Source organism: Protopterus annectens, chromosome 1.part1 (assembly GCF_019279795.1).
Source record: "Protopterus annectens isolate FY-2018-M chromosome 1.part1, PAN1.0, whole genome shotgun sequence".
Classification (NCBI taxonomy): domain Eukaryota; kingdom Metazoa; phylum Chordata; order Ceratodontiformes; family Protopteridae; genus Protopterus; species Protopterus annectens.
In genome coordinates, this window is record NC_056726.1 from 317,669,422 (window position 1) to 317,691,628 (window position 22,207).

The window sequence follows — 22,207 nt, forward strand, 5'->3', positions numbered from 1 at the left end:
CAAGATGCAGAAGGGTGCATGCACATTGCACTAAATGAGCCTGTTCTTGGAGCAGTACAAAATTATTAATTCTCAGTTTCCTATACTTCCTTTCCATCTTATGTAGAAAGTTTTTTTGTGTGTGAAAAAAATCACTCATAGAATTCTATCTAAAATGTTTCATGTGCATTAAGGCAGACATTGAAGCAGTGACCCACACAATGTATGCATATATGCATGTATTTATATATGTATATTTATGTATTTTTGGTGAACTACGTTGACCATCTGTACCCGAGTGCATCCATTTTCAGGCCTATTGAGAAATTCTCTACAATAACTTATTCAAACAATACAGTAAATGCAGCTCCTAAAACATGCAAAATAACTGATATAAGTGTATGGATATTTACAGAACTGGTTAAGGAACTGTAATATGTGCTTAAAGCTTATAAAACTAATTACTGCAAATAAAGCTGCATACAATTATTCTTAATAAGAAGTATTTCAGAGGATGAATCAAGCAGAAAAAATGGGATTTTGAATGACATAACTGGATTATAGAGCAGGAAAGTAGTAACAATATGTGAGAAAGTTAAAGGGCAATGATCTGTGAAGGAAATTACAGCGAGCAGAAGCATGGGTTAATCGAGAGGGACCTCATAGTACCAAGTGTAAAGAAACTGATTAATTTAAAAGAATTTAAAGAAAGTGAAGAATTTAGAAAGTAGTTTAACCAGTGATCCTAGTACATGAGAACCCATGGGGGGAATCGGAAAGGCATCAGTATTTAACCATATTTCCAATCCCAGGGTAGGGAAGAGAAGTCAAAATCAGGGACTGCAGTCCTAGTGGCGGTACTGGGGTATGCATACAAAATACAAGGGAATGCAATGACTGATGTTCTCAGCCATATCAACCTTACCTCATTGCATGTCAGGCACTGGGGTGCGGACATGGGTGGGACATATAAATAAACTACAACACTGCACCAGGACACCTCAGTTTTCTCTGATGCAATCAGAGGGTTTCAGATTAGTTCTGGATGGGTCATAATTACCTCTCAGCATCCAAGATTGTGGAGAGACAGAAGTGACAGCTGATGGTCTGTTAGGACTCTAAGGAACAATACCCAATAATGTTCAGAATGTATCCTAAACAAAACCTCCCACTTCGACACAATAGACATTGCCGATATACCAGAAAACAATTTTAGTGCAAACATCATCCCTGGAACACGTATTAAATCATATCACCAAGGAGCATATTCTGAAGATGCTATAAAACTTTACTAGCTATGCTATAAAGCTTTACTAGAAAGGCTCACCCGGACTCTGCTACACTTTGCTGTGAAGGAAAGGTTAGATTGCTTTTTATTTGTTGTATTTTGTATTACTTTATTGCCTTTTTATATTTTGAATACTGTGATTTGTTTTCTTTACCTTGTGTTTTATTTGTATTCTGCTTTTAACTGCATATTAAAACTTCAAAAGAGACCACAGCTCTGTCTCTTGTGAGTCAGGCAGAATTTTTTCCTCACACTCCCACCCGCTTACTGTCATGTTCTTAAATACCACTGTCTTTCTAGTTGCCTGCCTCTTATGTTAATTTGTCCATATATCTCATTTCCTCTCTGCTTTCACTGGCTTGTGTGAGTAAGCACAAAATTATCATTTTCTGAAATCACTCCCCTTCAACTATTTAAATTTATTGGCCATCCCACTGTATTCCATAGTACCAGAATACAAAACTGACCACCCCCTTTCAATCTATCTTGCTGTTTTAAAAATAGTGACTCTCCACTAAAACTTAACTTTTTAGACAGGTAAAACTTAAGTTACCTACTTTCACATCTAACTTATCTAGTGGACACTGCAGTGTTTAGGATAAACCATTTTTTTCATCTTACCTTTAAGCATCCCTGTGACTAGCACTTGCTCTAATACCTGCTGGAAAGCACTAGGAAGCCTTAAACTGACACAAGCACTCAACTCTCCTTGTTAATAAGGAGAAATTAATCATAGGCACTAAACAGCCTATAATTCAAAGGGGATCCAATGTCTGTCTGCCTGGGATGACATGCTGGACAAGCCACGCTGCTTCGCAAGGGACGGCTTGCACCTGTCACCCCTGGGATTCCGGATATTGGCAAAGGCTCTTGCCAGCCCCATAGTGCCTTTTTTAGGCAAGGCTCAAATTCTAAACCTACCACCCTAGAACACAAAAAAGGAAAAAAACTAAGGGTAATGCTGCTCAATGCCAGAAGTCTAAATCTCAAAATGCACGCACTCGAGGCCCTTCTCAGTATGGAGAACATCGATGTCTGTGCAGTGACAGAAACCTGGTTCAAGACTCCTGAGAGCACCCCAGCACTATCAGGTTTTACCTCTTATCATGCGTTCCGGCCCCAAAATCCGGACAATACCAAGAAAGGAGGGGGGGTATCCATATTCATCAAAGACACCCACACCTCAAAACTGGTGGCAACGCACGATGCATCGGAGACCATCCAGGTGCAATTAACCATAGGCAAGACTGCTCTGCAAATTGTAGCATGTTACAGGCCACCCTCACAAACTCAGGAACCTCACATGGCCTTCCTGAAAACACTAGAGGGGATAAATGTATCACCAAACACCATCATACTAGGTGACTTCAATTATCCTAATATAGACTGGGAACACTACTCAAGCCCAAACACCCTAGCCCAAAAGTTCCTGGAATTCATAAACTCAAATGCCATGGAACAACTAGTCACCATCCCCACAAGAGGAGAAAACATACTTGATCTCATCATCACGAACATGGGAGCACAATGTTCAACACCGGAAGTATACCCCTCACTGGTGAGATCAGATCACAAACTAATCTCGCTGGAGGTCCTCATCCCACCCCCACCTGAAATAAAAAAGACCACAGTAAAGAACTTCTCGAAAGCCGACTTCACACTTCTAAAGACTAGTGTGATCTCCTTTAAGGCCCCCGAGCCGACGGAAAACAGTACTCAAGCCGCTGAATCACTTACAAATGCCTTCTACCAGCACCTGCAGGACTGCATGGATAAGGCAATCCCAAGCAAAACAAAGACTCTTTGTACCAAAGGCAAGCGTCCACTCTGGTGGACCCCAGCCATAAACAAACTCTACAACAAAAGGAGGAAGCTACTACAAGATAGAGCAAAATCCTTAAAAGGTAAGACACCCTTGATCACTATAAGTAAAAAACTAAGAGCTCTCATAAAATCATCCAAAGCAAATTTTGAGAGAAAAATAGCTAAAGACTCAAAAGACAATCATAAGGCCTTCTTTAGCTATGTTAGAAACCTGGGAGGAAACTCCCAGATATGCTCAGAACTAGTTCAAAATGATGTGAAGATTACTGATCCTACAGACATTGCCAACATACTGGCTGACAGGTTCAGTGCAAACTTCTCCCCTCCCCAAAAGGAGAGATATCTATACCAAGCGATTGCAGCCCCCAAACATCTCCAACGCCCAAGTGAGAACTGCTCTCTCCAAAGCAAAAACACAGCATCCATGGGACCTGATGGTGTCCCGGCTGTGTGCTCCACGAACTCAACGAGGAATTAAACCCACAGCTAGGACAGCTGTTTAATCATAGTCTTACCTCTGGATACGTACCCAGGAGTGGTGCACTGCAACTGTGGTCCCACTTCACAAAGGCGGTGCCTCCACCGACCCTGGAAATTACCGCCCATTAGCTTGACAAGCCTTATCTGCAAAGCCATGGAGAGGATCATAATGGACCTCATAAATAAAGACATAGGAATTTGCAGACTTTGGATCCATCCCAGTTTGGCTTTGTCAAAGGCAGATCATGCCTTCTAAACTTGGTTGACTTTTTCAAACAGTCACCAAAGCCATTGATGAGGGAAAGGCAGTCCATACAGCCTACCTCGATCTGGCGAAGGCCTTTGATACAATACCCCACTCGGGTATCATTGAAAAACTCATCAGCTTAAATGTTAACCCATACATCACAAGATGGGTTGCAAACTGGCTGAGTGACAGAACCCACAGGGTCAGAGTTGCTGGCGCCATGTCAGACTCAAAGCCTGTCACAAGTGGTGTACCACAGGGCTCAGTCCTGGGCCCACTCTTGTTTGGCATCTACTTTTCCGAAGTACAAGCAAACACAGGAGGGTTATGGCTGACAAAGTTTGCAGATGACTGCAAACTGGGCCATAGTAGAAAACACATCTGACACAGATATCCTTCAGAAGGGTCTCACAGAAATGGATAACTGGTGCCAGAGCCATGGCCTAAAGTTAAATGCCAAAAAATGCATAGTCATACCCTTCGGGAAAAACAAGGTTACCCCTAGCTACCAAATAGGTGGCAATCCACTGAGTACAGAAGAAGTTATCAGGGACCTGGGGACCCAGGTTGATAGTAGTCTGTCATTCGACACCCATGTAGCTAAAGTAGTTAGGAAGAACTTCTACATTGCCCACCTTATCATGAAGGGATTCTCATCTAGATCAAGGGAGGTCATAGTCTCCTATACTCATCACTCATCAGACCAATGATTGAGTACAATGCCCCATTCGAATGTATCTGACCCGACACTTGCAGCAGCTGGAGAGGCCACAAAAGTTCCTCACCAAAAGGATAAAGGGTCTCAAACATCTGTCCTATGCTGCCCGACTGAAAGAACTCCAGCTCTATTCAGTCGCCACCGCTTGCTCAGAGGTGACCTTTGCCTAACATACAAGGCCATGTCAAACCCAGATTTGATGAATATGCTTCACCTCAAAAATCTAGATCCGTCAGAGCCACAAGGCGGAGACTTAAACCTCGACACGGCTATTAATAGGACGTGCTGGAGGGATAGATTCATCACCCAAAGACTCCCTATGCTGTGGAATAAAATCCCGGTATATGTGAGGCAGAGCACCTCGCTGGCCTTGTTCAAGAGAAATCTTGACCAATGGATGGGAGATCGCAGATATACCCCAGGGATTACCTCAGTGTCACTGCTCAACAGAGGCACAGCAAAATAATGGGTATAGTTCCCCATACTAAAGGGGTGGCGTAAGCCACAAAACTATGGGCTAGGCTTGTAAATGCCCTCGGGCAGATAGCCTAGTATGAACCTATGAACCTATGAACCTATTGCAAAGTACCTTGCTAAGGCAAGGGAAAACAGCTCCTGTACTTTACAAAAAAAGCACCAAACCAGGCATGTCCAAGGGTCATCTTCCGGTGATTTCTCCTGTCCACCTGGTGAATCTGGGCATACTGGGGCAATGCAGCAGTTGCCTCATGTACACAGACAACCCTCTCCTCCTACCACCAAAAACTACAACCTATGAGAGATGCACTTACATAGTCAAACTGGAATCAATGTTCTCTCCACCCAAGATTGTGCTAGACAGTCAAGAGGAGAAGGTTAACACCCGCACTACACCTCAAGCAACACATAGCCCTTCTAAACCCACACCACCAATACCCACACATAGAAACATTAAATCCACATATGCAGAGGCCCTTAACTGCAACCTGCCCAAGCAACAAGGACCTCTGAAGCTGAAACACAAACAAACACCAATCACAATCAAAGTGTCACATAGCTCACAACACCAGTGTGCTACCCAGCAACAGCCCCTAAGGCAAGACAACATACCTAACACTTTAGTCATAGGTGACTCTATAGTCAGGCACACTGATGTCCCATTCACCAGGCTGAACAAGGAGAAAATTACAGTCAGCTGTCTGTCGGGTGCCAGGATCCACCACATAACACATGCAATCAAGTCACTCCATGGCAAGTACAAATATGACTCTGTCATTGTCCATTTTGAAGTGAATGACTTGAGAAGTACCTCCCTGGACTACATGAAAAGAGACATGGAAGAGCTCTCGGATCATGTGGCCCAGGAAGGTATGACCCTAGCCCTGAGTAGCATCCTGCCTTCACCCAGAATGATACCACAATATAAGGACAAAATGATTGACTTCAATAATTGGCTAAGCTTCTGGTGTCATTCAAAGGGGATCCAGTATCTGTCTGCCTGGGACAACATGATCGACAGACCATGATGCTTTGCCAGAGATGGTCTGCACCTGTCACCCCTGGATTCAGGTTACTGTCTAAGCCTCTTGCCATCCCTGTAGTGCCTTTTTTAGGCAAAGTTCAAAGGACAAAACCACCACCGTAACAGGTAGAAGCATGCAAATTCTGAAGGCAATGCTACTCAATGCTAGAAGTCTAAACCTCAAAATGCACTCTTGAGGCACTCCTGAAAATGGAGAACATTGATATCTGTGCAGTAACTGAGACCTGGTTCAAGGCTCCAGAGAGCACCTCTGCAATACCAGGCTACAACTCTTACCACACTTTTTGGCCAGCAAACCAGGACCAAAACACTAAACGTGGAGGAGTGTCCATATTCACCAAGGATATTCACACCACCAGGCTAGTTGCCAAACACAATGCGTCTGACATTCTCCAGGTGCAACTAACAGTAGGTAAGACTGCAATCCAAATTTTAGCTTGCTACAGATCCCCCACCATGCCCCAAGATTCTCACTACACCTTTCTAAACATACTTGAAAATATTAAGATACAACCAAACACCCTAATACTGGGTGATTTCAACTACCCTGCCATTAACTGGGAAAACTACTCATGTACCAACACCTTTGCCCAAAAGTTCTTGGAGTTCATAAATTCCAATGCCCTCGATCAACTAATCCATTCTCCCACCCGGGGCTCCAATATCCTAGACCTGGTCATTACCAACATGGGAAATCGATTCTCCACACCTATGGTCACCCCCTGGTTGGTCAGGTCTGACCATAAGCTAATCATCTTTAACATCCACATCCCACCCCCACCCCCCAGTAAGGAAACCTCCATAAAAGACTTCTCCAAAGCCAATTCCATGCTACTCAAGTCAGAAGTGACAAACTTCATGACACCCATGCAGACGGGAACTGAAAGTTCGACTGCTAAATCCTACACTAAGGCACTGTACGAGGACATCCACTCATGCATGAATTGTGCCATCCCAAATAGAACCAAGATGCTCTCCTCTAAAAAAAGGAAGCCAATCTGGTGGTCCCCTGCCATAAATAAACTTTACAACAAAAGGAAGAAACTGTTGCAGAAAAGAGGAAAATCCCAGGATGCAAAAAACTCCCTTACCAACCTCAGTAAGGAGCTGAGATCCCTCATAAAATCCTCCAAAGCTAGTTATGAAAATAAAATTGCCAAAGATTCCAAAGGCAACCCCAAGGCATTCTATAACTATGTCAAGAATCTAAATGGCAATGCTCAGATCTGCTCTGACTACAATAGAATGGCATTAAATATACTGATCCCAAGGATATTGCCACTATCCTGGCAGATCAATTCCATGGCAACTTCACCCCCCTCTCATCCCCTAAACAGCCCATCTCAGTACCAGAATATTGCCAAATTCTGATAATAACAGCCACACAGGTAAAAAATGCACTCTCCAAAGCTAAGAATACAACATCCATGGGACCAGATGACATCCCGGGCTGTGTACTACATGAACTACAAAATGAACTGGCACCTCACCTATGTGTCATGTTTAATCATAGCCTCACCTCAGGCTTCATGCCCACTGAGTGGCGCACAGCTATAGTTATCCCACTCCACAACGGGGATCCACCTTGGATCCCAGGAACTACCACCCCATAAGTCTGAGGAGCCTGATCTGCAAGGCCATGAAACGTATTATCATAGAACTTATAAACAAAGACATTGGCAACCTTCAAACACTAGAGCCCACCCAGTTTGGGTTCATGAAGGGTTGATCTTGTCTCCTGAACCTGATTGACTTCTTTGAATCAGTCTCCAGAGCAGTGGACGAGGGTAAGGCATTCCACACAGCCTATCTGGACCTTGCCAAGGCCTTTGACACCATCCCCCACTCTGGAATCATAGATAGACTTACTAGGCTGGGCATTAATCCCTACATCACTCGATGGGTTGCCAACTGGTTTACTGACAGAACCCACACTGTAAAAGTAGCCGACTCCAAATCCAGCTCCAGACAAGTGACAAGTGGAGTACCTCAGGGTTCAATCCTGGGACCGCTCTTGTTTGGCATCTACGTCTCTGAAGTACAGGCCAACACTAAGGGACTCTGGCTAACAAAGTTCACAGATGACTGCAAACTGGGAGCCATTATTGAATCCCCAAATGATGTGGATACTCTACAAAAGGGCCTTACAGAAACAGATGCTTGGTGCCAGAGCCATGGGCTCAAGCTCAATGCCAAGAAATGTATAGTTATCCCCTTTGGGAAAAAACATGTACCTATGAATTACCACATAGGTGGCAGTACACTAAACACCAAAAGTGTGATAAGAGACTTAGGGACACAGGTGGACAGTGGTCTCACCTTCGATAACCACATCTCCACAACAGTCAGGAAATCCTTCTATGTGGCACACCTCATCACTAAGGCCTTTTCATCCAGAAAAAAGGAGGTCATTGTCCCACTGTACTCATCCCTCATTAGACCCATTATAGAATACAATGCCCCACTTGGTATGTACCTCTCAAGACATCTGCAACAATTGGAAAGGCCGCTGAAATACCTCACTAAAAGAATCACAGGCCTAATGCAGATGCCCTATGCTGGCCACCTTAAAAAACTCCAGCTAGACTCTGTCACATATCGTCTACTCAGAGGCGATCTCTGCTTAACATACAAGACCATGTCAAACCCAGAGCTGTTGGACATGCTACACTTAAAGAAATCCCAATCCCTCAGAGCCATACACTCCAGGGATCTAAACCTTGTCATCACAATAAACAAAATATGCTGGAGGGATAGGTTCCTGACCCAGAGACTCCCCAGACTCTGGAATAGACTGCCCATACATGTCAAGCAGAGTGCCTCTTTGGCCCTCTTCAAAAGGAACCTTGACAATTGGATGGAAGAAAGGGAATTCACCCTGGGGATCATGTCAGTCACCCTGCTAGACAGGGGTCCAGGGAAGTAAATAGTGTGGAAAGAAATAGCCAGAGAATTGTTATGACTAGGCTTGTATAGGCTCTAGGGCCGATAGCCTAGTACCAACCTATGAACCTATGAACCTATAAAAGACCAAAAATATTTCCTCTGTGGGAATGAGTACATACCTGGATGCTTAAAAAATAGCACCAAACATGCCTTCATTGACCCTCCTCCTAAATGGTTTAACCTAAGCTTAGCCAAAGGATTTCTTCCCAATTTACTGCAGTGGTTATACCCCTCCGCAAGAGAGGCCATACTGTGGACCATGGTAATTATAGACCCATCAACCTTATAAACCTGCTCTGCAAAAGTATGGAATATATTAGCAGGCACACATAAGCAAGCACATAGAAGAGATGTGTCTATATTACCCGATCAAACTTTCAGTTTAGTGAATACGTAAACGTCAATCTGGTAATATCGAAAAATTAAAACAGCAAACAGCCGATTTAATGTAGGGAATGAATTCCCTTGGCCGCAAAAAAAAAATTTAAACCAAAATGAAGTGGAGGGCTTCGCCACTCCACCCTCCCCCAACTAAATATACCAATTCTGAGATTGCTCTACGGTGGGGAAAGGGGCAAAATCTGCATAACGGTTAAGGGAATTCTTTCCTTGCATTAAATCAGATGTTTGCTGTTTTTTGCTTTCGCTATTACCAGATCGATGTTTAGGTATTTGCTAATCTAAACGTTCAATCAGGTAATAGGAACCAAAGAGACACAGAAGTGTGGAGCATGCCTCAGAAATGCCATGTTTAGCTGTTTTTTGTCTAGTGATCAACCATCGGTTCTTGGTCACATAGTCAGAATAGTGTTGCTGTCAAGTTGCACCTGTGATAAGTTTACAGAGGTATGATTAAAGTGGGCCAGTTGCTTGCTTTACATATGAGTTGCTTCTGAGCAATATGTTCAGTATTTCATCTATTAAGATGGTGTAACCCCATTTTAGTAGGGCAGGAAGACATGAAGGAAATCAAAGTTTCATTGGACACAATTGTGCAACCTCTGCATAAGTCTACTAAGGGCATTGAGCACATCAAAGAAACTACTGTCAGGGCATGATTAATTGCTGGAAGAACATATTCAGTAGTCAATCTCATACCACCAGGATGGGTTGAAGGAACAGAAAGAGATCACAGCTTCACATTCAAGGCCTATCTCAGATATGCAGGCTCACATTTTGCAGATAGAAGCCAAACTGGATGAGATAGAAAGCAGGACCAGGAGAAACAATTTAAGAATACAGGGATTGCTGAAGAGGGCTAAAGGAGTGGACTCAGTGACTTTCATCATAAAGAAGTTACAGAATTTGTCAAAGGAAGATCACCTGCCTATAATAGAAAGAGTGCATAGAATTCAGTTGCGCCAAGTAAACTCAGTCTTTCACAAGCAATTCATTTTCAAGTGCCTTGATTATAACAATATGGAATGTTTCCTGGCTAAAGCTTGACAGCTGAACCCTACTTTATCTATTGCTGAGCACCCTGTCACAATAGTCCCTGATTAGAGTGCAGCCTTATTCACAAAGTGTGAGGCTCTTGTGCTATATTTGAGATGGGTACATGATTTAGGCTTTGGGGACTCTTTAAGGTTCCCTGCAATTCTTCAAATCATTAAGGGAAGTCAATGTTTGGTTCCATTGGATATTGAGGGTTTCCTAAGAGACTGTGAAAATGCTTATCCAAGAAAATCCTTTGCAGAAATAGTAAAACAGAATCAGCACAGGAGTGACTCTAAGTGAAAAGGCAGAAATGTTGTGGACAATATCATCATATCTCCAGCTCTGAAGAAAGGCAAGAATCTTTTGGGCATATTTTAAAGCTAACAAGCTATGTGTGAGTGAGACAAAAGTTATTTGGTGCGTCCCAGGATATGTCACATCCTTGCCAATAGTCTGGATCTAGTACTGCTCTGGAAGACATGGACTTTGGGGACCTAGCTTTCTTTCAAAGATATCCAGGAATGGAAAGCTAGCTGGCTTGGTTCCTCATCCCCTCCCCCATGCAGAGAAAGAGTCAGGAAATAAAGCATAGCATATAATGAATGTCAAAGGTTAAAAGACAATTATGGTTGCTTCAGTGCATTCTTCAGATATTATACTGTTTGCCCATAACATGTTTTTTTTTTATTAAACCAGTTTTAAAAGTGCTGATGCTATATAAAACGCTAACTAACTGAGTATAGCAGCATGTTTGTTTTATTACCAAATGTATATTTGTCTATTATCCTTTACAGATTTGCATCGGCAAGTTTCAGGGCAGCAAACAAAATGTAATTGGTCATAATCTGATCATCTACAGTTGTAATGGGCATGGATATACCATTGGGGCATATGTTAAGCAATGACGTAGAATGCTTTTTTAATACTGTATGCACAATGGTTTGTGTATAAGTGTTCTTTGGATCTATATAAAGCTTGTAACAGTGAGGGTTTGTTGGCTGGTATAGATATTTGCATCACTGAAAGGAATTGTTTTTCCATGTAGAAGTAATGCTCAGCATAAATGAGCAACACAGGGTATATGGCATGGTCATTGAAAGGGGATTTAAACAGCACCTGGGTGAGTCTACACTTACGATTATGCTAGGTAGATGTTTTCCCCTAGCTGGTGCTCAGTCGAGTGTGGATTGACATCTTATTGTGTTTAGAGTGGTATCTGTATATATTGTTGTAGTAACCAGTTTAGTATTTCCTTCATTTCTTTTTCTTCATTCTTGGTTTGTTTTTCTTTGGTTATTTCCTGATTAGTTTGAAAATGGTGTCGGATAAGAGGTTAACTGGTTCTGGAACATATTCCCAAAGGAATACAACTCCTCCCACTCCTACTACTGTTAACTTTTGACATGGAATGTTAAGGGTATCTCAATCCCAGTCAAAGCTAAGGCAGTTTTGACTTGGATTGTACAACAAAACATTTATTTAATTTATTTTATTTTACATTTGTTGACCGGGATAGTCCAACTGGATACGTGATCATTTTTAGCGGAGGCTCGGAGAGAAAAGCTCCAAGGTAGAACACACAGTAAAAATCACAAAATGATTACAAGTTACACATAGTTAACAGGCTCCAGTTGAGCAAGCAGGTGATATAATCATACATTTTTAAAAGAGTGTTGACAAATGGACTAGGCAGTGTTACATGATTACAGACTATAGAGGAGGATCTGTTTAAGCTTTTAGATTCCTTTATTGAAGGGATCTAGATGTCAATAAAGTTGGTTTCGATGGAACCTTATGTGCTGGCTTATGTTTTTTGAAAGTTTATAGAGGAGGATCTAGTCAGGTTTTGAACAAGGACATAACCAGTGAGTCGTAAGTATAGCTTGAGGCTTTTTTTGAACTAAGTAAGAGAGGGTTCAAGAGTAAGATCAGCAGGAATAGAGTTCCAGGTTATGCCAGCAGAGTTAGCAAACAGAGAGTCCCAGAGTTGTTGATTTTAGATGTTTGAAGCAGTAGTTTATTAGAAGAGCGAAGTGACCTCAGGTTGCTAGAAGGGTTGATGATATTTTTAAGTGCAGACATATTATCAGGGTGGTTGAGAACTTTATGAGCAAATATAAGCTGGTTGTACTAAAGTAGGCTAGGCCATTCTAGCCACCCCAGAAGATTTAGATTGTGACAGTGGTGGGTCCTTTAGGCTGTGCCTGTTGCAAATCTAGCAAGTATAGTTATAACAGCTGGAGAGTTTGCTAAGAGCAGATTTGTTAAAATTAGTGAGTAGAGGGGAAGCATAGAGAAGAGTGGAGAGTAGATGGGAATGAGCAATAGCAGTCCTAGCAAATGGAGTAAGGAAAGGTTTGATCTTATAGAGGGAGCCAAGTTTTTTGTTAATGGTGTTTATAGTTTGATTGACATGGATATCAAATTTGAGGGTGTTGTCTATTGTGATGCCTAAGAGTTTGGTTTGCGCATCTGGGGAGATAATGGTACCATTAATAGATTTTATGGTAAAGAGTAGTGAGGAAGACTTACAAGTGGGGGAGAAAAGAAGCAACTTTTTTTTGTTAGGGTTTAACATCTGCTGATGTTTAGAGAGCCAGTTTTCGACTACATTGAAAGTATTCTGGGTTAATGTCATTAGATCTGTAGGGGAGGTGGCTGAACAAATCAAGGTTGAGTCATCTGCATATTGGATACAGGTAGCATTTGGGATGACAGTGGGAAGGTCATTAATAAAGAGAGAGAAAAGAAGGGATCCTAGTACGGAGCCCTGGAGGACACCTAGGGTGACTGGTAGATGGGTTAATAGTTTGTCCTGCCATAGGATAGCTTGTTGTCTACCACATTGGTAAGACTGAAAAAAAATATTTTTTCTTACAAGAAATTAAATTGAAAAGGGGCAACGTGAGTCTGCTGTGGAATCTCTGGCCAAGAACTACCTTCTGTAGCTGCTCCACATCTGCCAAAAAGGGATTGCATTCCTAATTTACAAATCTTTAGGAGGTATAGTGGAATAATGTGTTAAGGACAAGAATGGCAGGTGGTTAAAGATAAAAATGAAATGGAATACAATATCAATATAACTAGTTGATTTTTATGGACCCAGTAATGACATAATGGCCCATGGTTGGAGACACTGTCCGTAATGAGTAAAAACATGAATTATCAAGCCATTATCATTTTAGGGGGAGACTTTAATACTGTGATTGACACAGATTTAGATAAATTGTCTGTTGTCTCTAATAGAACCCTACACATAACTGCTATTCTTTGCCAGATGGGTATGGAATGGGATATGGTGGATAGATGGAAATTATTTGTTTTAGAGAATTCATAATTCAGGTATTAAAACAAGTAATCTCTGTTGTAACCCCAAATTCTCAAACAACACACTAAGCAAGTATAGTGTGTCCTAAAACAAAACAGTGTAACAAACCTCTCTGTGTGGAAGATTTTCAATTCATATGTATATATATATATATATATATATATATATATATATATATATATATATATATATAGTTATAGTTATTCACTATATATTAATACATATAGTGCATATTGGTTTTAACCTGCAAATTGGTTTTATTGTTACTCTGGTTTCAATAAACTAGGTTGTACGTTCTTGGGGGTACATTGTTTTTTTCATTGGTTTGAAACATTTTCTTGAGGTTTGGCTATGTTAATGTTCACACAACTGTGAACAGACCAATATCAGTGTTAGAGAGAAAACGAAAAACTCCAGGCTACCATGACTAACAAGGCAAAAATTTTATTAAAGCGGTGAGCACTTTGCGATAAAAAAAAAAACATTTCATCAGACCATAAATTCCTATGCATAACATATATATAAAACAAAACAAGTGAATCAAGTTGCAAGAATAAAATCATGTTAAAACAATCAAATATTAAAAACAGGTTAATCTCAAAGTCAATTGAAAATGCTTAAATTAAAGCAAGAAGATATGCATTTTGTACACACCCAATCAATAAAAAGGATTTAAAGTATAGACATGGCTAATCATAAAAAAGGGTTTTATCTTCATAAAAATTAAAAAATTATTCACCAATCTACCTGATGTATCAGACAGCCCCCCCAACCTGGTACTAGATTGGATCAAATAAAGAAATGCTTTCCAGTCATAGTCTTTCATAAGATACCAATCAGGTCTAACAAAGGGTGTGTTTTAAAATACATCTTCAAATAGATGCTAAGGCAATATAATATTTTCTCTTATAAAGGAAACAGGATGGTCAATCAATCACCTCTCCAAGTACACCAGATCACTTCAATAGAAAGGCAAGCAAAACAAGCCTATCACCACAATAGTAGATGACAGTATCCAGTCAGATAATACCATAATAGGCCTATCAAATCCAACTGGGGCATGTTTAGACAAAATGCTTTGAATCATATTCTTTCATAAGACACCAAACAGGTCTAACAAAGAACATATTTAAAATGCATCTTCAAATAGATGCTAAAACAGTATTATATTTATTACTATAAAGGAAACAGGATGCTTAACCAATCACCTCTCCACGTACACCAAACCCCCCCCCCAGTAGAAAGACAAGCAAGACAAGCCTATCGTCACAATAGTGAACAACAAATATCCAGTCAGATGCTACCATAATAGGCCTATTGAATCAAACTGAGGCATGTTTAAACAAAAAGCTTCACATGGAAAGGTGACTAAGTCGAGCCTATAGCCACAACAATAGACCAAATTCCTCCAATGGAAAGACAAACAAGACAAGCCTATAGCCATATTAGTAAACAACATAGTAATGAATCAAGCTAAATCTAGCCAGGGTGTAATTAAACAAACTGCTTCCAAAAATGAATGAACAAGTCAAGCCTATAACCACAATAATAGAAAAACAAATCTAATGCAATGATTGATTATCTAACTTGCAATTACAGAAACAATCTCAGCATCCAAAATTTTTTTCACAACATAAATGTAAATTTGTAAACAAAATTTGATGAATTTGGAGTCACCACTTGACAGGAATATAATAATGTTGTATAGCCAATTGGACAGAATCAAGTGTGTCAAAAAGATGCATAGGTGAAGTGGAGAGCTATGTATGGAGCATATTTCTTCATGGGACAGGTACCCATTTTTACCTCGTTTATGTGTACAGACAGGACTGTTTAGGAAGGTGCTTAGGAATAAGTGGGTCAGAAAGGCTGGATAAGTTAGGTGGCATTGGCAAACATACAGGACATACAAGACAGAGGGGGGGGTGATGATAGACACAAAAGGTTGGGGAACACCATGATTGTGAATGGCAGGGGACATCAGAGGTACATCTGTGTCCAACTTGAGTATATTGAGGATATAGTCCTCACCCTAAGAACTATCATCACTGTCTCCTGTCTCAGTTTCCTAAGTCAGTGCTGGATGTGGCATGGATTTTTGAATCTGACACAGAACTTTTTTCACTTTTCTGCTAATTTGGGCACTGAGGCCCCTCTCTGTGATGCTCTCCACCAGCCTTGACAGTTCCTTTCAGGTGAAAAAGTCACTGCCTGCAGTACTATTCCTGGCAGGTACCACTGCACTGGCAACTGGGGTAGAGCTACTTGGCACAGTTGGAACAAGTAGAGCAGGAGTTGTGGAGGCAACACTGAGAGGTTGTGGCCCAGATATTTGTATTGCCTCTGGTGATGCAGCTGCAGCCACCTGTGGAGGTATAGCAGGCCAAACCCCAATGACTGGTTAAACTACCTGTGCTGATAGTAATTTGGGTTACAGCGGCAATGTATCCAACATTTAAAAAAATATAATAAACATTTAAAAAAGAGAGACAGATATGGTTTATTTATTTATTCATTTATTTATTTATATGTGTTTACTAGTGTAGTGCACTGATCAATACTGACCAGTTTCAGGCTCTGCCTGGCTAAAATACAACACATTTCACAAACAAAAATACAGACATGTAAGCAATAGCAGAATAGTTATGACTAATTACACAGGAAAAAATGTGGATATACATTCAAGTGAACAAGCACAGTGTAATGTACAATCCAGCAGAGTGTAATGTACAATATATACATTTGTTTCTAAAGTAGGTCGATCTTCAGTGAATCTTGAGAGAGGTGAAGAGACTCGGAAAGAAGATAGGTTTCATAGGTTCATAGGAGATTACTAGGATAATGGCTTAAGAACCCTTACAAGCCTAGCCATTATTACTTGAATTTTACTTGATTTTCTATCCCTAAGGAATAGAAGATGGTATAGGTTTGTGCCTATGCCTTTGAGTATTTTACAGACTGCCCCTGTCTAAGAGGGACATTGTCACCATCCCAGGAGTGAATTTACAATTCCCATCCATTAATCCAAATTGCATTTTAAGATGATCAGGGAGGGCTCTGCTTTGCATAAATAGGAAGTCTATTCCAGATAAAGGGTAATCTCTGAGATGCATATCTGTCTCTCTAGCATGTTTTATTTATGTCACATACCAGGCTTAGATCACTAAATTGGGTGACCTTTGTGTAGTTTGTCTTGTGAATGTGTAACAGTTCCGGCACAGCTGGATTTGTGAGTGCCTTGTAGATTGGGGATAGATCACCCATTACTAGTCATTAGGAAACAGAGTAAAGGGATAGGGCTTTTAGTCTATCTGCATGGGACATGTTGTTTACACCCTAGGAACCTCTGAGGCTACTCTAGCAAAGCAAAACAAAACATTTTGCGGAGGTATGACACAAAAGGGCCAAAAAGATCTCTCCTTTCTATGCCAACCAGCCAGAGTAGCCATTGGCAAAGGAGTTGTCCTTTCTCAGCTTAGGTGACAGGTTAGGGGATCTGCCCTGTGTTGAAGCAGGCTTGCATTCATACCTGATGCATACTTATCAGTGCCTCTCTGAGGTGAGTTAATCTCTCCTGATTTGCCTCCCAGTTCAGGGCAATATCTTCCACAGCTGTACAGAAGAGAAAAAGATAAGATATAAAAGCATAATGAATAAAAGTATTGTCTGCCTAAATCATATTATGTCATTCACTAGTGATGGTCCTCCATACTTACACAACTGAGGGTTGTCGAAGATTTCAATTCATCCACATTTCCACTCAGGAGACTCTGATTATGTCCCTTCATGTCACTGTAATGCTGACAACCCAATGTATGGAATGCCAGTTGCATGGAAGACAGTCTTAGCCAATCCATTCCAAGCCTCAGCCTTATACTGAGATCCAGTATAGTCCCCTGTATAAGCACTTGATGAGGAGTGCCACAAACATCCTAGAATCCTCTTCACACCACCTTTGTGCACTAAATGGAGAACCACCCTCATCTTCAAGAGCCATATTTAAAACTATGTATCTGAATTGGGGCCCAATTTAGATCTCACATGTAACAGCTGTGGCAACCACATACAGCCTTGCCAACTGCCTTTAAACACTTGAAAGCACAAATATGGCTTGGAAGAGACATTGACAATGATAACATCAAGAAATAATGAAGGTGTGAAATATGGCAGTAAGATCCAGCTATGTGTGATGGCCCTCCTATTTGCACACTGCAATGCTTTATGATATTTGTTACAATCATTGTTGGTTGGAGGTAAAATGTTATTGAATTGTGACATATTGGGTTGTTGGAATCCTTACACACTAGTATGACTGACTTGTACCACCTGGAAATCTAACACATGAGAAAAAGAAGGATAAAACGGTAACCTTCACTTATTAACTGTGCCTCAGGAGAACTTCCTTTTTCAAGTTGAATCAATGGAGATGTACTTAAGGGATGCTTGCTTGTGAGTGATTTTAAGTAGTTATTGTACTGCATTTCTATATAAAAGGCAAATGGAGTTGCATGACCTGAGTGCTACATGTTGGAGTAGTTTTCAAACATACTTTACATGACATAAAAACTGCCCTAAACAAACCATTATTATTGGGGATGAGTCATACTAATTATAATAAAACTGCTGTGTGCATCATACCAATACAAGTGCATTTTGCCTTAACTATCATCATTGTTATGGTTAACATAATCTATACACATTATACTAGGCTTATATAGAAAGCGTTAATAATATTTTATTTTTGTAAAAGTCATAGTTATTCCTATTTAGTGTTACATTCCTAAGCAAAAATTTGTGACAAGTCTCATTCTGACCCCCTCAGTAAAAATACCTGCAAAATCATTTCAAATCTTGCATATCTGTCCCCTTTCCTTAAACTGACTGCAGTTAAACCTTGTGCCACAGGGATAGGAAGCTGACAGGTGCATTTTCTTTATTCAGTACTGTCCAGAGTGTTGATGGTGATGGATCGGTGCCAGTCTCATTTGCACTACTGAAGATAGCCCAAGTTAAATAATTCATTTTTGCCTTTAAACATGAACCATCATTGAGCACTGCAAGGCAGTGCACAAATGCAAAAGGCAAAAAAAATGCATAAAACTAATTAAAAAACAATACTAAGCTATCAATAACCAGAGCTCTTATGGCATCACCCTGGAACATTGTCTTGCCATGTTGGAACTTGCATTTGTGTTACACATCATCAGGTCTTCAGGTAATGGCAAATATTCAGAAAGGGGACACAGAAAATTACATCTCATTTATGACATGCCACATACAAGTAATAATGCCATACTTTGAAATGGAAATGTATTACTGTCATGACTGGATAAGTAATCTGTAATATATTGTACATATTTCCACATTCATCATGTTAGTAAATTTCTGTTCTCACACTTTAGAAACTGTTATTTTTGACATCATGCAGAGAAAAGCTTGCTATTCACAAGAAGAAGAATTTCACACAACAAAACATTGGTAATAGCAATTCACAAGGGCTATAAGTACATATTCAGCATTTTTCATACAGATGCAGAGCATTCAATTCAGATCCCAACATATCTGTAATACCTCATCTGATACCATAAGCAAAAGTGCCACTTCTATAGATTTGAACCCCCAGAACCTCTGCTTTTGCTGTCAACCCAGTGTATTTACTACTTGTGCTACAGAGGTAGTTGACTGACAGGTGCATTTTCTTCACTCAATATTATCTAGAGTGCTGATAGTAGTACAACAGTGCAAGGCTAATTTGTGCTACAGAAGGCAGCCCAAATAACATTTTTATTTTTACCTTCAGTCGTGAACCATGATTGCACATTGCCAGGTTGCATACAAATGCAAAAGGCAAAAAAAAGAATAAAATATTGATTAAAGAAATAAATTATAAGTAAAGCTAAAGTAATTAAAGACTATAGCAATGAACAGGGCACTTGCAGCTTTAACCTGGCACATTCATACTTTTTACATCTGATTGCCACATCAGGACTATATTACACATCATCACGCTTTTCTTCAGAAAGGGACACACAGCAAATTACAGTAGCTCATTTTTGACACAGCATATGTAATTAATAATGACAGACTTTTAAAGGAAATATATTATTCTCGGGATGACTACTTGGGAGATATGGATAAGCACCCAGCACATATGACACAAATTCCCATGTTCCTCATGCTAATGCTGTTGTGTTATCACACTTTACAAACTGCCATATGTTACATAATTCATCTTGTTATTAATAATGAGAAGAATCTAGTTTCCAACAAAAACACATCTATAACAGCCATTCACGAGAACTAGAGGTAACATTTTTACCATTTATCACACTGACTTTAGCCCATTCAATGCATATACAAAAAATGCATTTCAATATTTATTATGCCTCCCTCAGTAAAAAAATATCTTTAAACTAGACTCAACTCCTACATTACCTGTCCTCTTTCTCTAACTCACTGCAATTATACCTTGTGCCACAGAGATAGCTAGCTTACAAGTGCATTTTATTCACTCAGTGCTCTACAAAGTGCTGATGGGAGCAGAACAGCACCAGGCTCATTTCTGCTTCTGTTGATATTCCATATTAAATTTGTAAGCTTTTATCTTAGGAGGTGAACTGTCAATTGCGGTTAGTGACTTCTGGAAATCCCTGGTGCACAATGACAAGCAATGTGCAAAGGATGACGCAAAACAAAAAAAAATATAGAAAACAACTATTTAAAATGTAGCCTTCTGATGTTTTCTACATTTTGTGGTCTCATAACATGAACATGTGCTTATTAACATCACTACTTTCACACAGACATCACCTTCTCTGGATATGAACCTTGAAGCCATGGCATTAACAAGACACACTTAAGAATATTTTCACTATTTGCTACAGACACAGACATATATTATGATGAAGAGAAAGTAGATTCCATATACTCAAGATGCGACATTGTATGACTTTATATTACCAGTGCTATATAAGCATTTTCTCATAGCTGTCCTTTGTAATTTTCCAGTATATATGTAGATGAATGTGATACTTTGAACAGTTAAGCGAATACTTCATGTCACAATAATGACCAAGATTTACAATGCTGCAGTTGTTTTCTTGCGATACTACAGTTGTTCTCTTCTCTAAATTTCTAACATGAATGCAATGTCATTTGGATTGCTTTTCATGTCTAAGTGTATATTTAAATGTTTTGTACTTCATTTGAATTACAGACATTTTACTTAGAGGCACAGTGTGATCATAACCATTTAGCAATAAAACCTTTATAAAGCTTACCTTCTAAGTCTGTCACTGTAATCCCTAAGTGTTTGGTAACTCTCTTCTCCCTAACACACTCTCAGTAAGAGTACATCAGATTGGCAGGAGTGTGAAACAATAATTATTCCTGCAGTAAGGCTAATCACTCACACTTACAAGTTATTAGCAAGCAACACTTCTCAATGTTAATTCTTGTGCTGCTAGGGTGTGTGCACAAAATCATCTAGGTCCTCACACCATCTTTACCTTCCTAGCACTTAGTACAAGTTGTGTGATTCATGAATGCTAATGAGGTTACACCTGATTTGCATAGTCACACTGCTCACAGGGTTGAATCTGTACTATATAATATAAGCTAATCATGTTGGTAAGGTACTTGTATCATAGTAGGGGAGACTGTTTTGATCCAGAGACTCCATTAGTGCTGCTTCACTGCTATAATTGCAATTATTTATGTACTTTCCTACAGATGCAGTACATTTTTACAAAGGAATGTTTTTACTTTACTGATGGCTTACATTTCACAATTTTCTGTTTGCTGTCAGCATTTTGTCCATTGGTGTTATAGCATGTATAACACTTATTTCTTTTAAATAAACTCAGTAAATATGTTACCTGCCTTTACATCAACATTACTCTGAGAAATATGAACAATTGTTAGAAAAAAATGCTATTTGATTATTAGCAATGGCAGAGTTACCTTTGCAGCCCAACAAATTTGTAAAGACTGGGATATATGCCTGGCATCAACCAAAGGGGATATCCAAAGGATAAACATGTTTAACATGCTTTATTTTATTTAAAATGCTTGTTTATGCTGTCATCTATTATCTATTATGGAGATGCACATTTCTTCTCATCCTTAGAGTTTTATGATTGTTATTAATTTAATTTTTGAGGGGGGTTTGGGTTTATATCATTTTCTCGAAGATTGACAATATCGAAGCTGATATTGTCGGCATGAGAAAAGTGAAAGTGCAGAACACTGAACGGTTAAACGGAAATCTCCATAAGGGGAGATTTCCATTTACTTCAATGTAGTACAGTCTTGGAGTTGGTATATTTAAGTAGCGGGGGTGTGGGGGATGCAGCCCCCCCTGTCTACACCCTTTAGTTTTTCTTTTTTTGTTTTGAATATATTTTTATAAACATTTGAAGTTTTAATAGTTCAATCAT